General features: G+C 34.4%; 1 protein-coding gene across 1 annotated transcript in view; it reads left to right on the forward strand.

The window, feature by feature from the left end:
- The window catches only part of LOC126374423 (transcription factor sem-2-like), a 112245-nt gene that overhangs the window by 82649 nt on the left and 7358 nt on the right, over positions 1 to 22238 (forward strand). The window lies entirely within an intron of this gene.

Consider the following 22238-nt stretch of genomic DNA (forward strand, 5'->3'; position numbering starts at 1 on the left):
GCACTGTATTAAACGTATCGGGTCTTTAAAGTCCTGTCGATGCGGCGGGCTGGTCGACCGCGAAACGCGGGACACTTGGCAACCAACGCCGATTGGAAAAATAAAATACAGGCAACAGTTTGTTGTCAACTTCTGCAAACACGCGACAGAGAATATAGTGGATTTGTTTTCGAGAGGAGACTTGAATTTTCAACTACTGGAACATGCTCGGCGGACAAGATAAATAGTTCAAGTTAACCAATAAGATACACCAACTTTTGCAATCTTAAAAAATACGTCGAAGAATATTCTGTTTCTAGAGATACGATGCAAAATTTTGCATATTTCTAAAACAATATTTGTAAGATTGCCATTTCAATTCAGTTATCGGAGCGAGTTAAGTTCAGTGACTTCCACTTGAAACTGATTTACGCTTTCAAAATGACCTTTCACTATAAGTTCAACATTTGAACCGAGAGCTCCCCATTCGCTTATCCCATAATCCAAATTACACATGTATGAATTCAAGCTCCAAAATTCAATTGTAAAGTTTGGCACAGTCTCGAAATCCGGACATATTTCAGTAACCCACAGTTGGGAGGGCGGCTAAATAAATTAGCCGGAGCCGATATTTGCTAAAATTCCTTCAGTGCCCCCTCGGGACAATTTTGACAAATAGTTGTTGGACTAATGAATTTCCATTGAAACCCCTCTATAACTTTCTGTGCGTCACCCGACTTTGAAATTGGGACATTGACGGAGTTACAGTTAAGTTAATTAAGAGTTGAATTAGTCTTGACTTAAGTATGATTATAACTTCTTAAGATGTCTCTGTGAGTTGCTCTTAGCTTCTATTAGCGGGTTCGTAATCTCGCCATGTTTTTGGCTTTTATTTGACTTTTATGTCTTCTTTTATCTTTCTTATGTTCATTCTCATCTCTGTGCTTGTAACATAACAGCCCGTTCTGTCTATTGGTTAGTAACATTATGCGTCCTAACTACTGCTATTACTCAGGATTCTATTAACAATAATGGTCTTATCGAGTCAACGACCGATTAGTTCAATTAATAGTGCGCCTGGCGGACGTGAAAGAATCATGCAGTTTGATTCCCGGCTGAGTAAACATCTGGGCGTGTTTGTCTTTCTGTGTCTTCGTATGGACATGGCATATCCTAAATGGCCATACTGTCAATTTAGTATTTATTACCTAAACTTCTTTAACATTCGACCGAACACAATCAGCTGCAAAGACCATCAAAAGATCGAACCCAGGTCCGACTCCGTATAATATCGCTCCACTGAAGTCTTCACTTGTATATTATAAGTCGGTAATTGTACGTCATTCTCATGTGTAATAAGTTAAATGCTTCAAAAAAAGTTGCATTAATTAAATCGGTTACGTGCTAATGTATTCTTTCGCATGTTCAGATTGTATCATTTCGGTATTTTCAGGGTTACGTACTGCTTTAGTTTTTTGTTAATTTATATTCACTTATTTTTAATTTAATTTAAATATAAGCATCTGGATTTTTTGTTGGCTTCAGTTTTGCAATATTTTTTGCTGTTTTGTTTATAAGTTGAAAAATTTCTTATGTCTTATGTAATTTTTCTTCGCAGTGTTGTGTTACTTAGGCTACGTAATTTAATTTATGTCATTACTTCGAAAAGATATTAATTTACCTTGTATCTTATGTCTACGGAACCGTAATAATATTCTACGTAGCAACACGCACTTTGCCGCTTTTTCAAACCGCGTTAGCTGGAACCCAATTATTAGGAGATTCCATCTTACGTGGCGTGCTCTCATATGTAAATGACTCCTTATTTTTTGCCTTGCCTCCTTTAAACAGCCTTGATTTTGTAATTAACGTTGCGAATACAGTAATACCACTTATTACGAACTCAACGTGTTTATTTTAATCAATATTCTAGAATAGTTTGTTTTTTTTTGCACCCATAATATTCTGATAATCGGTGGAATTTTACAAATAAGGGGTTCTCACGGCAAGTTTCTAATTTATCATTATTATTATGTATCATTTTGTCTAATTTGACTTCTTTCGTTTAGCATGTATCAGGTTCGTCTTTCAGCCTAAGGGTACTATTTATCCGTAGGCTTGTGATTTTAAGAACTTTATCAGAACTAATTCAAATTCTTATTTTCCTTTTTTTTTTTAACAATGAAATCAGTGTCTAGACTGTACATAAACTTTCCTGTTAAAATTATTTTGCAGAATAATATCGAGAATATTTTGTTTCTACACCGCACGTTTCGTCTCATCGGACCAAATAACGAACCCATTTCAAACAGTGCCAAATGTTCCACACAATCTCTAACTCCACAATTTCAATAATGAACATTATCAAAACAGCCTCAGCACTAACAATACAGAGGTAATACAATATTTGTACAAAAATGTCCCTAGTTTCACAGAGTAAAGTACATACCTATGCGGAAACAGCAAATGCAGAACAGTAACTGCCGTCATAACTGTATATCACTGAAGCCACGGAAAGGGTTACTTTGGAGGAAACTGTACTGCTGAATTGTTATTTGGCATGTTAAAAGCAATACTGGTTACTACTAAGACACGAAGTCAAATAAGGTATGAATATTTAGACGTTTGGGTGTTTGCATCTTTGTCTGGAAGGTTTGTAGTAGAAATTTTGTGTGTTTTTAAAGTTGAAGATATACTTATAGAACCATTGAAGGCTTTAAGAGTGCAGCTACTTTCTGTTAACGAATGTCTTTAATATTATGATTCAAAATTTCTCTGTCGATTCCCACTTTTATGTCAAGGTCTGCCAATGTCAGTATAAAACTATTCTTTTACATCATCTTTCGAACTATCCAACTCTCTGTTATGCCTTTTAAAAGTTTCATATTAAGAGACTATTTTGTGGAGGGGCTGAAGTTTGAGTTCGCAACTAGCGACATTGGCAGGAAGAGAATTTACGAGAGTCTGTTCCGCTAACCGAAACGGCTTTGGAATATTTGATGTTGCGAATTTTTGGTTTATTACCCTTTTGTTTTAACTTGCTAATTGAATCCTTTATTCCATTAAAAGGTATAACGGGCTGTTATTTTACAACTTTAATATTTGCCTTTCAAGTTTTCATCTCAAGTGTACTTTTATGAAATTGTTTGTCTTTCACATTTGTAATCCTTTAACATATACATAGACCTTAACATGTTCTAACGCTGGGTACACGTCTCCCGTTATTTATAAGAGGTGGTACGAAACATACTCCAATGCGATACTTCACTGTAAAAAACATAATCAAAATAAACTTAATACTCTCTGAATTCTACCTAAGTTTATAAGCTGATTTTCATATAACACGAAAATACCCTTTACAAGAAAGGAATTTAATAAAGTAGATAGGTATCTAGTAGAAATTCAAATAGTAAACATTGTGAAGTTATGAAGAGTCACAGTGTCTCTGTAAAACCTTAATTACGTCTAGGTGCTGGAGGTAACTCCGTCGTGGCAGACATTGTCACATTTCATATTTATAAGTCTTAAGTACTGATGGCAAAAACACTTTCTGCAATTGGCTTATTTTGTCTTTTCCTCGCTAGATATGTGTTTTGTTTCTACGGTAGGAATTAATAAACAGCAAAGAACGTGTTCAGCAGCTATCTTCTCTGGCATGTTGTAAAACCAATATTTGTCTCCTTCTAACATTTTCGGGCCACATGTGTTAATACTTCCTTTCTTCTACTTTCTAATGTACTTACCTAATAGTTCTGACTGAACCTTTGAGTATAAAATGACTGTCTTCTCATCAGTTTCTTATCAATTCTCTCATCCATTCCTCCTACATTCTTAACTTAAACTCTTATAGTTTTCTCTAGCTTATCGCATCTCAAAGGACAATAGCTTTTTGTGCAAGCTTTCCCATTAATAAATGTTGTTTATATTATATCGCATAATTTTACATTAAAACTTCTTGCTGACGCTACCTCCTCGAGTATTTACACAGATTCCAGAAGTAGGATCAACAAAGTCCTGTTTTATGAGGTAGAAAATTTTAACTCTATCCCATACTTTGCTTCATGATAATAATGCCATTTATTACGTATGTAAAACTCTTGCTGAACTCTTCATAGCAAACTTTCCGTAAGCGTTGACTGTGTTATTCTGAAGAGAATCGCTCGTTAAAAGAGTTGATGTTTTAAGTTTTTAAGAACGGTTATGAATGCGCTTTTTTGGCTTGCAACTAGGTGGTACATTGTCTTAGTTCAAACTTCTTATATGCCTTCGACCATGTCCTTGGGATTTGATATCTTGTCCTGGTAAAGTACGTCTGTATTGATTATTTAAATAATTTGCAAGCAAAGTAATTTCAATCAATATTCATTCCTATTCATCAATCGATCTAATTGGAAACTTTAAAACATTTTACGTTTCAAATTCCAAACACAATATCTTATTGAATCACGACAAAAAACTTAGCAAAGTATACATTAATAGCAGCTTCATACTTTAAATAATGACTCCTGAAGTGAATTAAACACAAACAAGAAGAAATATCATAAAAGTTGTACCGTCGCTCACTTTGGAAACTTCCAACTGTCCCGAATACTCCCGCTATTTGTTTGCTACTGACGTTTTTGTTGAGCTGGGTACACATTTGAAGGTTCGGATCTACCTTTGAGACCTTTGAGAAGATAAAGAGGGAATGTTTGAATAAAGAAACATGATCGATTTTGATGCGTCAAACCCGCGAGAGGATTATGGCGGCAGCGGACTTAGGGGTTCAAATGTTTCTAAAATATCTCCACTTTGATAGATACTATAAGTTTAATGATTAAAATTACAATGCTAAAATCGAATTATATAATGAAACTTTTAAAACGGATGTATGATTTATTTAAAAGACCATGGATACAATTTTCAAAAATGTAGGACAAAAAACTAAGTAATGATAATTTAATAACACAATAAAATAATAATAAAATAAAAGACACACACAATGATATAGTGTTTGATAAACTACTCAAAGAAGAATATGATCTATTATTTACAATTTTGACTGTTAAAACGTGAAACAAAGATGTGCTTAATGTATCACATCATAGAGTTAAATTTTTGTTGTTTTAAATACAGATAGGTTTGATTCTTTATACGGACATTCAAGTCTATTTCGTATTTTTTGCAGATTAGCCTGAATTAACCCAGAAATTTGTTAGTACTCCTAAAGTTATTCATCGCGTTGCCACCTATACTAACAAACCAGTCCTAGCAGACACAGAACTTACGTTGTACATCATAATACGAACAGCTTCGCAGCTTGTGCTCAAGTCAGACGCATATTACCCTCAAAGCTTGTTTAAAATAGCAATTGTAAACTGCACCCAAACTGCACCAAGCCTAAGACATTGTGCAACTGACGGTTCTATTGCACAAACTGCAGTAATAATATAGCAAATTGCATTGTAAACCTTGTCCAGTTTATTCATAGCTTAGTCTTGAATTAAGTTTGGAAATGAGAAATTATAGCTGTTATGGTCTTAAGGACTTCCGAGTTTCGTATGGTAATGCTTGTCTGCTGAATATGATAATGTTTCTGGTAAATGAGGTTTCTTTTCTACTTTGTAGAGAAGTTTATCGTACCTTTAAATTTAGTCTCGAGATATATTTGCTCTGTGACAACCATTATTTAGAATCTTTTAAGTATGTAGACAACGGCTTACCTATCACGTCGGTCTAACAGAAAGCTCGGTGAAGCGTTTGTATTCAGTTCATCTTACATAGATGATGTATCTCTGACTAGTACGGTCACGAGTACTAATATATATATACATTTTGAAACCATGTCACATTAACTTTTTTGACTAATTAAACCTTAAGTATCATTAAATGTCAAATTTGATAGAGCGACAGGGTTCTAACGTGGGTAGATGATATTGCTCACGACTGTACAATTGAAGTTATAATCGTGAAACTTGTTGATTCCTGAGTTTATACTTTACGAGATTATTCACGACATACACAACAACTCCAAGACACTTTAAACTTCCTTAAATCCTTATTTTTAGTTTTAATTTTTGCTTCATGAATTGGTAAATGATATTTCTTTTTTCTATGACAATCCAAAATGGTCTTATTCGTGAGTCGCATAAAATCTCGGCAACTGAGATTTAGAAAGGCAACGAGACCTTCGCAATAGAAAACCTTCAAATGTTACATTGCTCAGCAAGTCGTAAAACCTCCTTCAACCGACATTTTCAATCTTAAAAACTATTGTTCTTTTAGTTTTTCGCATAAGAATGTGTCTTTAGTAAATGTCGGAATGAGTGGTATACCATATGAAACCTGGTTTTTGTCATTAGTTAAATTCAGATTGTTTCTTAAGTGGAACATTTTTTACATTGTCATCATCAACAATAATTTCAGTGGTTCTGACTTTCGTGTAGTACCTAAGTCTTGATGTAGGTATATTTACTACGGTGATTTCCTACAGGAAAAAAATACCTATACACATATAGGGGTTCGTGTACCATCCGAAGCATGGATCGTCTTATTTTTGGATAATCGGGTGACCAGTCTGTCCTAACCAAACTAAGGGTCACATAGTGATTTTTGTGATATGTCCCCACTGGGATTCGAACCCGCGATTGTGAGCCCAATGCTCAACTACTGCACCACGGAGCCTTAGGAAGATAAGAACGAATTTGATTCCACATTATGAAAAGAGAACATCTTTTCCATACACAATGTCAACTCTATCAACATTGGGGGCGGCTACAGTGCAAGTTGATTCAAGATCTTACAGATACAAGATTCAATATACACACGCGTCGGGCATAAAAACTGTCCGTCTGTAAGTTACTAGTCGCCACACATCGACATGGCAAACGTGAGAGGACCTTTAATCAGTTTAGGCACAGATTAAAAATTTTCCATTTCTGCCTATCTGTTATTAGTCTCTGACTCTGAGAGGTTTCAGCTGATAGGGATTAAGTGTGTAAGCGTGGGCATCTAAAAAACTTGGTTTTTAAGTATACAATATTTTAATACGATATTTTATAATAAAATACAAATTCAAATTCTGATTGACAGTTTAAAGGTAATATAAGCAAAAAAGTAAAATTAATGATCGAATTTGAATTCATGATAAGTAGGTGTAACTCGAAAGGTGTTGGTAAATAAACACGTATTTTGCACGTATTTTCTGAAGCAATCACCCTTAGAAAGTTCAAAGTCCTTAAGCACATTTAAAGGACAAAATAAGTGATTAATCATCGCCAAAAATGTTTTCGAGCCTAAAACAGCATGTAATTTGCAATTCAACCGCGCCTCGATATACCTTTAAAGGTTATGAATAGGCAAATAAATCACCCTTGAATTGGCGTTGGGTCTACGCAACATAATCTATGACAACCTTCGAGGCTAAGCGAGTAGTCGACCGCTCTCGAATACATTATATGCAGGAAATCACGAGCCGGGCTTGTATTCAATTTATCTTCCAAAATCATAAATTTTACTCTAATGATATTTTGCATCCGTTATTTTGGCATTTCTGCGCGGCTATTTATTCTTTGCACTTTTTGGCTCATTTTATTTAGTTGTTTTATTGTTCTACTTGTGAATTATTCATAGTTAAGTTTAACCTTCGAGATATTAAGTTATATTTAAGTTAAGCGGCGCGAAATCCAGTTTATGAGTAGGTCAAGATAGAAACGTGGCTGTAGCAGGAATAGGACATGACAATTATCGATTATTAACCACTTACTGGGTAGAAACCTTATCGTTTGGACTAGATTTATTAGACCTTATATATCTTTATTATTAATCTGACTGCCGTTGAAGTTTCTAGTTTTTCGTTTAGAGAATTTCTAATTAAGTTTCACGCTGTCACTATCCTTTGTTATTAATAATTAAATTACAAGCTATAAAGCTATAAGCTAGAGATAGCCGCTTTCTCCACACTCACGTGCAAATGTTTTTATGCCTATTTCTGTAAGAAATAATAGAATGTATTAATGAATTAACACTTTATTACACAGATATATACAACGGAATAACTTATACGAAAGTATCAAATATAATTCGAGTATCATTTTACATTTCATGTCACACAAACATACAAAACTATATAGAAAATAACATGTGTGTGTGTGTGTGTGATATTAATAATAACTTTAGTAACCTACTAAGTAATATTCCAGCTGACATTCAAACCTAAATCCTATAGAACTAAATACTGAACCCATTATGTGTTCAAAAGGCAAAGATTCACAATGGAAACCCCTTTTGTCATCTGAATTTCAGTTAGACCTGAAAGCTTCAGCAATTTTGGGTAATAATACCTGAAATTCCGTGTTATCTTTAGTTTACACAAGGTAAGTTAAGTAAAGGTGATGTGATAAAACTTATCATCATCATCATCGGCCCATTAACGTCCCCACTGCTGGGGCACGCGCCTTTCCTATGGATGGATAGGAAGATCGGGCCTTAAACCATCACGCGGGCCCAGTGCGCATTGGTGGTTATTAACGACTGCTAATGCAGCCGGGACCAACGGCTTAACGTGTCTTCCGAAGCACGGAGGAGCTCGAGATGAAACTTTTTTTTTGTGGTCACCCATCCTATGACCGGCCTATGTGAAAGTTGCTTAACTTCAACAATCGCAGACCGAGCGCGTTTACCGCTGCGCCACCGAGCTCCTCTAATTCAGATAAAACTTATATAAAATGTCAAATTAATATTAAGAAAATCATAAGTTTATATTTATAGCATACCTAATCATCATTAAATTAGCATTGTTTTCTTATGTGAGTTATAAGAAATAAAAATTCCATAAACCTAATCCTAAAATCAAAGAAAGATTTACTTCTAATCAATCTAATATTTTTCCCAGGCTGTTATAATTTTATGATCTTTTCAATTTTATTAATAGGTTCGTCCCCAGTTACGTAGCACTTAAACATACCTGGCGAAGAATGGGGTATATACTATTCACCTTTACCTACCCATTTGAGAAGACACGCGTGATGCTGTCTTATGTTGTTTAAATTTTATGAAAATATGCCAAACTGCAAAATTAAAAAAAAAATCGTCGTGTCTTATAGGGAAGTCAAGGAATTGAATGCTACACCGACAAGAGCGTGGCTCTTAAATTGATGATGATGAACAAAATTATTTTTAATCAATATACTGAAACTATTCATTTATTTTCAATTTTATTGCTATAAATTAAGATGTGGCTTCAAAATGACTTCTGATTAATTGCGTTTCTAGGCTATTCGAGATTATTATGATATATGGGCGATTGATATAACAAACGAAATCAAGAACTAAAGCAAAAAAAAAACAAGGTAAAAACTATTACATACAAAAAAGTAACTTATAAATACGATACTTATTTCTACCCTTGACTATATTATAACAACTACTAAATGTCAATAAGGCACAAAATACATAATAAACCTGTCAAACTGATAACCTATGTGCTACTAAGTACAAGTATGAATCAGAAATGATTTATTAAAAAAACTGACACACGAAACTCTTCCTTATTGATTTCAATGGGTTTGAGTATAAGTTATAAGTTGTAGGAAGTCGACTTGGTTTTATTACAGACACTTATAAGTATACAAGTATTTTCTATCATTATATAAATTTACATTTTATTACTATAAGTTATAATAAAATAAGTTCCTTGAAGTACTATAAAGTTAATGATTAATTATATAAGTACTTACTGATTGAAAGAATAGAATTGATCGGCCTAATTTCGACTGATACGTTACTGTGCCTATTAATTAGTTGTAATAAATTCTGAAACGATTGATGAATGTGGAGGAAGCAAGAGAAGTGTGTCAGGATCGGAGGAAATGGAATTCCATAGTCTCTGCTTACCCCGGTGGGAAATAGGCGTGAGTTTATGTATGTGTGTACGTTACTGTGCTAATGAACTAAGAATTATAAGTACCTACCTCTGTAAAAAAATAACTTTTCCACAAAATGTTGCTACATAATGAAATTAGGTAATAATTTTTGTCATTAAATTAACTTTATTTCATTATTTTTATTATTATTATTTTTTTACTGTTCTCGTACATATTATTTTATTACTGATATATTGTTATTATTTTTTTTGTATAATTTTCGACACAATGTAAAAATTGTTCAGAAATAAATAAACTTGAAACTTGAACTTGAAGATACGGATTCAAAAAAATGACATAAATATCTTCTATGACTTCTACCATAGTTAGTACCTACCGCCATAAGAACTGGTGTTGTAGATTGGTTACAAACGCAAGGTCGTGCTAACGCCTCAGGCCAACTTTAATAGTAGGATAAAATTTATAACTAGCACGGTTATAATTTCAAACGCCCTCTCTTAGTAATGTTCGAGTTTTTGTATGGTTAGAAAAAAAAAGAAAAAAAATATAAAAAAAAGAAGTTTTAAAATGTTTTCTATTGGTAGTATTCTTAATAATGATAAGACTTTGTTTATGTTTATTATTTATTTTTTTATTTATATATGGCAAAATAAAAAAGAAATAAACACACTCGCCTACTCTAAAGAATTGGTTTCAAAGCATTAACTAATGATTTCTTTTTTGTCTTTTACAGGTAAATCCATGGTTTGACTACCTACAATTTCGTAAGAAAACGCTAGAAGTTTATGTACCTACGTCAATGAAAAGCACGAATTTGCTCGAATACTTACAACATCATTTTTAGATGTTCGTAAATATTTCGAGACAGAACACAAGAAAAATTAAATCAAAAATCGAATGGCCGTTTTAATTTTTAACTTAATTTAAATTATAATTTAAAAAAATGTAAAATCATTTATATTCTTTTTATCTTTTGAAAACATTAATTGCAATTAATTGAACGTCATTTATTTTGGCCATTGCTGCTTTTACTGACGCTACCTCGTCAGATCACGTTGTCTGTAGGCAATCACCGGTAGATTATGTTTTTTTTTTTAACAACAGCGCAAATAATAGCCTGTTTGTAAAGTATCCCAAGAGCCGTGGAAGGTGTAAAGGAGGACTTAAGGTCCAACTTCTGCAAATAGTGCGCTTTTCGAGAAAATCCTTAGAGAATAGTGACGGATTATTTCTGAATGGGTAATCCGGAATACTCTTGAATGAATTGCTATTGAAAGAAGACTGTACTTTTATATTTTTTTTGCACCAATAATACCGGTCTAATATTTGTTATAAACGTACCTACCTGGTATTTACGAAATATGATTTAAGATGGCCGTTTATAGTACTGGAAGTCGGCCACTTTTAGTATAAAAGTCCTCAAGTAGATAAGATGATCCGCATGGCAACCTGTAACTAATCCCAGCGTAAAGGAATCTTTGTAAAACTCCACGGGACGAAACCTTTATACTGGCGACGGTATGAGACTCATCAATGCGGGTTCGAATCTTGTTGAAGATATAACACAATTGACATTGCGATCCTTAGTTTGGTTAGAACAATACAGGCTGGTCACCCGATTGTAGGAAAGTAATATGATCCAAATCCTAGAGACCTAGAAGGACTTACATTGACCAAATTGGATATGTCCTTAGAAAAGGTTTAGTACGATCTACCTGAACCGGCGTGCGTGTATGTAGCGATTGATGAATGTGGAGGAAGCAAGAGAAGTGTGTCAGGATCGAAGCAAATGGAATTCTATAGTCTCTGCTTACCCCGGTGGGAAATAGGCGTGAATTTATGTATGTATGTATGTAAGATGATCCAAAGAAAGTATGATGGTTCGGCAGGCATGTTACGCCGTTGGTCCCGGACTTACTAATCTAAGTACGTACACGTTACATGAGCCATATCAGGGAACATTTCCGTCTCAATATTTACACTGACACGAGGGTTGATGAGCTTGGTTATCCACCTCACAACCCACACGATAGAAGAATTGCGACGTCTGTTCGACGACACTTATCTTGCGACACATAACGTCCCACTATTAAGCTCATGCCTTCCTTTAATCAACCGGAGAGAGTATGGAGCATACTTCACCACGCTGCAACCACACTCGCTGCACGGTGGAAGCTGTATCTTGCGATATACAGGGTGTTAGTGACATCGTAACGAAAACTTTGAGGGGTGGTTCAGGCCATGATTCTGAGTTGATATCAAGTAGAAATTTCCGTCGCAAAAGTATGGATTGGAAAATAATTAAAAAGAAAAGAAAAATTTTCATGAATTTTTTGACGCGAAATTCCACTTGATATCAACTCAGAATCATGGTCTGAACCATCCCCCCCAGTATTCGTTACGGTGTCACTAACACCCATACCTACTTATATGGCTACCGTATGTACTTGTACGGGGTGTAAGTGTCATCGTAACGAATACTGAGAGGCATGATTCATCTGATTATTCTGAGTTAATATCAAGTGGAATTTTCCATCGCAAAAGTATAGAATTGAAAATAATTTAAAAAAACTAAAAAAAAATCATGAATTTTGCGACGGAAAATTCCACTTGATTTTAACTCAGAATCATGGTCTGAATCAACCCCGTCAGTATTCGTTACGATGTCACTAACACCCAGTATAGGTATTATTGGTTTCAATGTTGCAGCCACTCTTAGCATCTTCACATTTACTTTTTTACTTGATTCAAGTTATTTCTATTTTATTATACCTTCCGCCATTAAACACCGAATGGTAAATCCGTCCAAGCCTACTCTACACGTCTATTATCATGGTAACTTTCAATTTTTTTTTCTGTATCCTTTACCGCACGACGTGAGCGTAGTATGAACAATAAAGAACGGATTTTTTTATAGTGATAATCAAAATTTTAAGAGTTCGCCTTTGGAACCACGAAGCGAGACATTTAGGCCAAGGTTTATATTATAAAATGTTATATGTAACATCACGTACTCGACTGAGGAGTTAAACACACGATGGTGAGTAAACACCGCGTTTTAAAGTCCTCTGTTTTTCTTAAAAAAAAAAAACGAACATTGCACATATTGGAGTTGAGAAGCGAGAAGTCACTTGAAAATGACTCGCATGTATGTACAGTTAATATTGAAGTTTTTTTCGGACTTATAATGTACTGGTAATTAAAAGTATAGAAATCTAGCTCCTCTTATAATAATCCCAATAAGCAAGTTGGCTGAATAATTATATCACATGCAACATAATAAACTACTTATCTAATTTGTCAGCATTATGATTCACATTCATCACATCGTAAGATGAGTAGTGGTTCGTCAAGACATCAATAAGATTTATAATTAGATAACTAGAAATGTATCATCGATAAACATCAATGACATTACTAGTATATTTACAAGAGATATTTAGTCATAAAAAATCTAACATAAAGAGCATTAAGAAAAGAATATAACAAACTATGTCCAATCGAAAAGACCATGTCTGGTTTGATAGTTCAATCTTCATCATCCTCAATTTAAGAGCCACGCTCTTGTCGGTGTAGCATTTTCCATTCCAGTCTATCAAAAGCCAATTCCTTGACTTTCCTATAAGACTCGACGTTCACCTTTTCTTTTTTTCTAGATAGTTCAATTATAATTATTATTATTATATTGTTGGTACTGTAGTGTGGCGTTTACACCGGCCAAGTAGTTAATGCCATCTACGGCAAATCTACAATAAGTCACGTAAAAAAGTGGCGTTTACCGCCGCGGGTCTTTACCATAGCCGGTGTAGACTGTAAAAGATTTTTTATTCACTTTTGCCAATAAATCTCGAATGGCTGGTACTAAGTTCATTGAAATTCTGCGGAGGTCCGTTTTCAATAAAGGATGTTCAAAGAATACGGCGATGCGAATGTATGTAATCATTTAGGAAAAAAATCGTTTATGCAAATTAAATTACTATGCATTGGGGCTAAATAAAGCTGTAAGTTGAATCTTGAGCGTGGGGCAAGGGATTAGTGTTTTTTCTTTTTTGAAATTAGTAATTTCAGATTTGCTTCGAACAGCATTCACTTCTTGTTCGGACAAATAATGATGAGCGCAAGCAGTCCAGCCCAGTACTTTTTAGCGCGCTAATTTTCTTTTAACCCCCTACCGGTTGATTGAGGGGAATAAATACAGGCCATTTAAGTTACGTAATTTTCTCTTCATATCGGCAGTCAAGCCCCTAATTACCTATATTTATTTATTATTACTTACGATAAAGTTTGCGTCATTTTTTCGTCTGACCACAGTTTCACTTAAAGGAAGGTGACGACGCGATATTTTTAGATATCCGAATTTACATTTTAAAGTTAAGACCTTGAAAACCGAGTTTATTTTTAATTTGTTTTGTTTTTGTGCAAATAATACTTTTAAAAATAAAATAGTACATAATCCGTTTATCACAATACTTCGCATGTTAATTTATGTGGCCAATACTAATGATATCTTTAATCATTTCCAAAAACAGCTGATTTCAAAACAATATAGTTTCTGACCTCCAAATCGTGAACATGGTTCCTAAAATGGATGCCACGATAAAACTGGTACGTCAACACAAAATAAATTATTGATCGTGCATAGTAACTATACTATTGTATTGTATAACAGAACAATAATAATCCTAAGCCATAAACGGGCATGCTAAATTAGTATACATAGTAAACATACACCAACCATATTCGATTTTAACACGGTTACTTAAAGGTTATAATACACACGAAATCCAAACCTACGATTGGGTTTGAAGTAAGTGGATATAAAAAATCAGATTTTGGATAAATATACTTAACCTATTTCTATATTTGTGTGAAAATGCTTTAGGACAATGGAAATTGGTTGTAAAATCCTAATAAAACTTTTACTTGTTCGTAATTTGACGTTGTAAAATCCGAAAATGTTGGTGGAACTTTCGCAATAATATTACTTTTTCAAAATGACATTGATGGAGGCCTTTATTTAGAAATATTGCATAATACAGTTGTTTTATTTGTATTTTTATATTATTTTGTACAAAAAAACACTCATAATACAAATTTACAAATGTAACAAAGTAATGAGTGAACCACAATTAAAATTTGAAGTAGTTATGATACAAAAGAAAAGGTTTCAAAAGAACTTTAACGTCATTGAAGAAATTGTAAAATGCGCAGCATTGCAATCACTCACAAAATAAAAACGAATTTTCAATCGGATTGAAAACCAGTTTTAGAAAGTAGCTAAGCAAAACACTAAAACCATAGCCAGTAATCTATAATTCCCTATTCCATAACCCAACACGTCCGAACGCCATACGAAAACACGCCCAAAAATAGGTTGGCCATAGTTAAAATTCACAGCTCGCTCATGTATGAATAGACGATTATGGCGGAAAGGGGTCAAAATGTATGCCCGTAGTGGTCCCTACGCAAATCGTGACTCGCAGAGAGACGTGTCTTTAATATTATGAGCTCGTAGGCAATTGTTGACAATATTTCGATCTATTGTACTACTACTACTGTACTAGCATGAGATTCTTTACAGCAATGACGTATGTCAACGTTGAAATACGTTGACGCTGAAATGCGTCAATTCAGTGTTTTGACAACATAACATAACATTACCTCATGACTATATCCCTATTGGAGTAATCAGAGGTACACACATCGCAAGATGGACTAAGTATCCACACCTCAAAGAGTTTTCTGTTAGACCAACGTGATAGGAGGTGAGCCAAAAATCAGCTGTGTTAGTGAAAGCTGCACTTAATTTAAATCAATAACTCATTGATGCAAGTCCGGTACCGCGGTTGGAACAGGGGTGCTCCCCTTATGATAATCAAGCCGAGGAACCAGAGGTTCACAGTGCGTTAACATAATATACAAGATTCTGTCAAAGAGCGCATCTGTTATGAAGCTGACGTTACAACATAAGCTAGGAGGATTGCACTAAAGTTGTTTTATGGAATCATATACCATCTAATACCTTCTGAAGAATTAATTAGTGCGATCAAGAGTCGGACCTTCGACCTTTGTAACGAGATCAGATCGTAAGCAGGATGTGGTATCATGTTGGTAACAGACACAAAAACTTATACTTTGCCTGAGGCGATAAACGACGTTGCTATCCGACCCCACATTTGATTAGTCATCTGATTTCTGTGATAATATGATTTAATCGGTCATCATAATGTCTGGTGCTTTATCGTTCATTATTCTAATTTAGTAGTTCTCAGTTTAGGCATATCTTTTTTATAATAGATTAAAAAAGAGTTCTTTCATCATCTAAATTAGCTAATACATCTTTTTTGTTTTCTTACTTGCAGCGCTTTTTGTATTTAATTAAATAAAAAAGAGAATACGTCTCGATCTAGTCCCTCCATTCAAAAGTAATAACAGTTTTTTTTTTATTATTATAATGATGTATTCCTTGATAAGTACTAATAAATTCTACTACATTATAACATAAACATACAAATAACTCTATAATATGTATATCAAGTCAAGCTCATATAAGTCAACACACAGTGTCTGATTCAGAAGGGGCGACTTAAAATTATCTCCCAAAGCGAAAAATTCAGAGTGATGCATATTAAAACTGTCAAGATTTCCCAAATATATTTTGGGTCTTAAACCTACACAGACTTCACCTTTTATTTCATTATTATCTTATCTTTTGAAAATCTTTTTGGGGAAGATTGATCATAAAAGACCTTAAACTGGCCTTCAATCTACCGAGCATAGGCTATTTTAACCTTCTCTACTCCAATGTCTTATATTGGTTTGTGACTCTGTCTACCCCTAAAGTGACTAAAATTGTAACTTATAGTCCGTCTTTGTCTTCATTTTGAGAATTCTAACAAATGTAATAATATGCAACATCAGCCAGGGCGCTATATTAGGACCAGTCATCTAAATCCGTTCCTGGCTCGACTTATGCTTTATACGCAATTTATATTCACTTCCTTGAGTCTCTACACTGCAAGCTTTCCTCCAGTCTACTTACCATATCGCGTCAACAGAAACCGACGATATTTAAATTTAAAACAAATCCTTTGTGATATCTTCTTCTTGATTTTTCTCCTTAAGAATGTTGGCTTTATTGTTTGGATTTCGTCTTTAGTTGTTTATGGCTGACGTGTCTGAATTGCTTCATTCTATATAGTTAGTTTTTTTGGAAGTATAATTTACTATAGGATAAGTGTCAAGTAGAAAATGTATTTGTTTTATTACCTACTTAGTTTGTATTTGATCATCATCTAGTGTTCTTGTAAAAAATAATCAAGCGTCTCCACTATCGAAATGACTAAATCAAAAAACATGATAACAAGGTAACTATTTAATACATCACGCTTCGACAAACACTTCATTCGATATAACCGAAAAATATTACAAAAGGCCCTTACCCGGCGACTTAATAAAGCGCAAGATGTCGTCGAAAAATTCCAATCTCTATTCTCAAACGTACCCGATCAAATTGCTTCAGTAATAAGGGTCTGCCTTAATAAAAAAAAAGTTTCATTTCGATTACTGTGACTCATTATGTGAAAACACAAAAGGTCCTCATCTGGGACCTTACTTCGCGCGGTTATTACAAAGAGCTTCTATAATCGCTCGAATCCTCCTTTTGTTTGGCACTAAAGACTATGCAATGTCTTACATCTTCATTAATACTTTGACTATGAGTAGGATTTTCGTTGGGCTTGTCTAAGATAAGAAAAAAAAATGCTGGAAACAAGATCACTAATAACAAAAAATACGCGTTATAAATACTTATCGTATTAACACTTGGATCGAATTACCCGACACGAATAATACATTCGTAATTCAAATGACAAATTTATTTTTAATTAAATACTCGAGCATTACGCATGTTCTGTCAACACATTTGGACAAATTAATAAGGTCATCTAGTTCTCGTCCCAATTAGTTACGAGTACCAACGGAACTGACATCAATGCCCAATAAAGTCTACTTGAAGTCAGAATTGCAATATAAAATACACCCAGACATGAAGTATCCAACCAGAACCAACTGTGTTCACCTTGACAACGACGGTCGTAATTGGTATATTTTAGCAAAAACTGCGACATTTCCCTTACTAATTCTAGACAATTTTTATGTCTGTTTTATAACTACATTTAAAGCACTAGCATATGATGTTATAAACTGTGTGTAATGTCATGTTCTGTCTCTACCAGATAAGGGGTATTCCCTTTAAAAATTGAAGTATTTAATTTAATTACAACCACTTCAAAATATCAGTCGTTGCTGACTCGTATTGTAAGCTACTGCAATATGACTAATTAGGTTTCTAAGTTTCTCTCATCAGTATTGAAAGTTTTCATTGCCTATTTTCACTTAGTCGTTAAACAGCAGATAGAAACATTTTCTAAAACTGTTTCTGTACCTGAGTTATAAAATGAGATGTAAAACACTGATGGAATGGTAGCCAATGAAAACATTGAGTTATCAATAAACAGCTAAGTTGTTACATATAATCGCTTCCTAGTCATTGCTCTAAATTAAAACCGGTCCAATGATCAAATATTTCCTAAAAGGAAGTAATTATAAATCATCTTTAAAAAACTATAACTTGGCCACGGCCAGATCTCGCAAAAATTCCGGATTCGAGCTAATATACGTGCGACTAACGCGGAAATATGTACCGACCTTGGTTCGAATCGATACAAACAGTTCCACAATATCACAGATATAGTGCTGTTTACTATTGATAACCCTGGTTGAACGTTGGATCATAACCATTTGAAAATTCCAATGGCATTACACGAGTATTTACTATATAGTATGAAATTTGAGAAGTTAAAAGCCACACCTAAATGTCTGCAATGTCAATTTTATAGGTAAAATATTATTATTTATAGAAAAATAGATTTATAAATGTTACAGATAACATCAAAGATAAAATATTAAACCTAGACCAAAAACATACCAACCAGCGCTATTAATAGTAGTTAAAACATCATCAGAAAACGATCCTTGTTTTAAAATAGTCGTCACCCCTAGACACAATTATAACCTTGGTGTGTGTCCCACAATTTTTATGTCCAAAAATGATTGTCTGATAATAGAATCAGGAACTGTAGATCCATTCTAAACAGTCTCACATGTGGTCGAAACGTGCATAGAATGGTCATAAGGATATGTTATCACGATACTTAAATACTTCCTACACGTTATAACGAGTCGGTGCAGGTTGAAGCCCGCTAAGGAAACATTGTTTAGTTTAGAATATGTACGTAAATCCATTTAAGGTGTCTTTGGCTCGACAGTTTTAAGAGCTAAGGCTTTATCTTGATTCATAGAGCATAAAGGATAATACTTAACGGAATTTTCGCCTGAGTTGTTACATTTTGTCGATGAATATAAATACTGATTACGATTATCGATTTAAGTGTCAGTATTTATCTGTAAATAAGTTTTTAAATTTAATACTGTAAATACTGTAAATAATTTAATTTAATTTAATCGTTTACGGAAAAAATCCATTTAATAAAACTATTGATAAAAGAACTGTCAATGAACTCATCACTTTCAGTGACTTCATTTGTGAAGTCAAACTTGAAAATAAAATTGTTTCTCCATCCCAGTTCGTACATAAACATGGTGTTTGATAACTTTCCATGTACGGATTGAATGTACATAATATTATTATGAGCGGCGCGTCGACTCTGCCGGTAGCGTCGTTGCCAAGGGCAGCAAGTTCGCTTCCTGAACTCAGATAATCTAACAGCTGCCTTTAAACGAAAGTCGGTTAAGGGAAGTCATTTACTATTTAATACGTTCATTATAAGTAAATAAATCTGATATTGTTGTCTTAAAAGCAATGTGAAAAATAACGTACCGTTAAAGGAAGTAAAATCAATATATTCAAGATTGCGTATAAAATGAGTTCCATGTTAACAATGATTGACTCATGAAATTGAATGATGATGTAAATAATGTCGAACAATTTCGATCAACAAACTTAGTATATTTCCAAATATGGCTTGACTTGGACAACTTATACTCGAATTCGGTGCAGACCATTATTACACAACCTAAGTCTAGACAAAAGCCGCGGGCAACGCTACATGGCAATTTCACAAACAGCAAATCACAAATGTAACTAACGCAAATTATTCCAAGGAGACAAAGTTACAGACAAGTGTGTGAAAGTCCTGAAGGGAACAGTCAAAGCTGCAATTTCTTTGATGTTGGAAATTGATGTAAGTGTCAATTTGCTTGTAAGTGGTCTTCTGTCATATTCCAAGTACAATACACGAGGAAAAGGTTAGAAAATAGAGTAACGGAATCATATTTTGTTTGTTCCTTTATTGATTTACATATATCATCGCCATTTTGTCCTCTTTCACTCAATCTCGGATGTGCTTATGTAGATTTGATACATTATACGACATTGCCATTTATCTTAACTTCATTCCCCTGTTCTGTGAGTGCTCTGTTCGAATATTTTTATCTTCGTAAACATCTATTTTTGTAATCTGTCTAATAATGATGTATATTTTGTTCGGCAAGTGTCTGACATTTGATACCTTTCTTAACTTTTGAAGTTACTAGTTTGAAATTGTAAGCAGTTACACATTCTAACTAGTGCAGAAGTTTCTACACTGACCGTACACTTTCATCGCGTAACCAAGTTTTATTACAGGCTTCACTTATTTTCTCCTTTTCATCTTTCAAATGACTGTATTTACGAAGCCCTTACAATTTCCATTTTATGAGCTCCACTCCGGTTTAGAACGGGTTTTGTTAAGTCTTCAGCTATCAAATCATCCAGTGTGCACCTTTTTATGGACTTTGTCGAACGTTTCTTGAAGACTAAATAATGGTAGTCAGTTGTCGTATTGATTTCGTTTTTTTTTGTTGATCGACTTGAAGCACGTAACTTTGTATTCGGTCGAGGCTTGTGTATTTTTAATGTTGGCCGTAGTTTGTTTGCTTTGTTGAATTTTATTACTTCGCTTGTTGATAAAGTATCTACTGAACTTTTAACTTGTTTCTTACTAAAAGTGTTTCTAATGGCTCCATTTTAGTTTTATTTTACTTACTTTTTTTAAAACGGTCCAGAAATGATCACGTAGGTTGGTGATTGTACAAAGCCTCAGGTAATAAACAGAAAGAGTAATAAAACTCGACTAGATACTGTAGTTGGCTTTGACTCGTTCGAAAACTATGCACATAAAATTCGCCTAGCAACAAAATTAGCCATTAGTCACGAATAAAAAACAGTGCACGCCGGCGTGATTAATTGAGTCAGAACCGTTGCAGTCTAGATTGTAGTCCAAAACAAATTGCACCAGCAAAAAATCCAACTTAATAATAATAATAACTACGCTAACCTGGATATGTTTTTCGAAGCAAAAAACTGCCTACCTCTATTCGGTTCACCTTGAGAGCCACAGTGGGCGGACCAAACTTGATTTAGTCGCCATCTGACAAACCCTTTTTTTGTCCTGAATATAAATAAGACGAACAAAAAATATAAAGTCGAGGTTTTTTCCCCTCGTAGTTTCCAGAGGGACCGTCGGAACGGAGTTTAGCGAAAGTAAGATTTGAATAATAAAGGAGAATATTCGCTTATGTTCTTACTGTGTGGTGTTGTTTTTATGTCCGTACGAGCCGACAGAGATAGTGAGTCGTAAACCGTAAATTCGCTCCACGAAAAATATGCTTTCCATTTCGACGAATGTACGACTCTTATCTAGTCCTTACGGCCTTCGTTTGCGGCTGATGTAAGGAAAATGCGATAGCCATACCCTTGTATAGGAGCGTCATTGCATTCGCTTCCTACATGATTTGATAATGACTTCCGGCGTCCTTAAACATCCTCGTTAGTCAATGTTTTATAACATTCAGCCGAGACTAGGAAGTGCTGGTCGGCGCAGTGCGGGGGCCGGCGGGGTGCGGGGAACCACTCAAACAGTTTATGGCTTTAGATGAAGCGAGATCAACCGAAATAGAAATAAAATTGGGTCATTCGTAACGCACACCAAATGGACACGACGCTTTATCAAACACTCAATTTACACATCGTGGTTACGAAATTTTCCGCCATTAAACAAATAGAATAGATTATGTTTCGACTCGTTTGTAATAATAATAATTCCTATGATAACAATATCATTAATAGTAAGGACGCAGACTTAATGGTGCAATGCCATGCATACTAATTCAATATCCAGCTCTTTGCCAGCGCCCGCGGCAAAGCGGACATGGCTGAAATAATAATCGGACTCTCCACAATTAAACAGATAACACTGATTTTCTGCCTCGAACGTAAATTTACTTTATAGTTAAGCCTAAATTGGCCGCAAAACTATGGCAATTTAAGTAAAG

Source organism: Pectinophora gossypiella, chromosome 17, assembly GCF_024362695.1.
Source record: "Pectinophora gossypiella chromosome 17, ilPecGoss1.1, whole genome shotgun sequence".
NCBI lineage: Eukaryota > Metazoa > Arthropoda > Insecta > Lepidoptera > Gelechiidae > Pectinophora > Pectinophora gossypiella.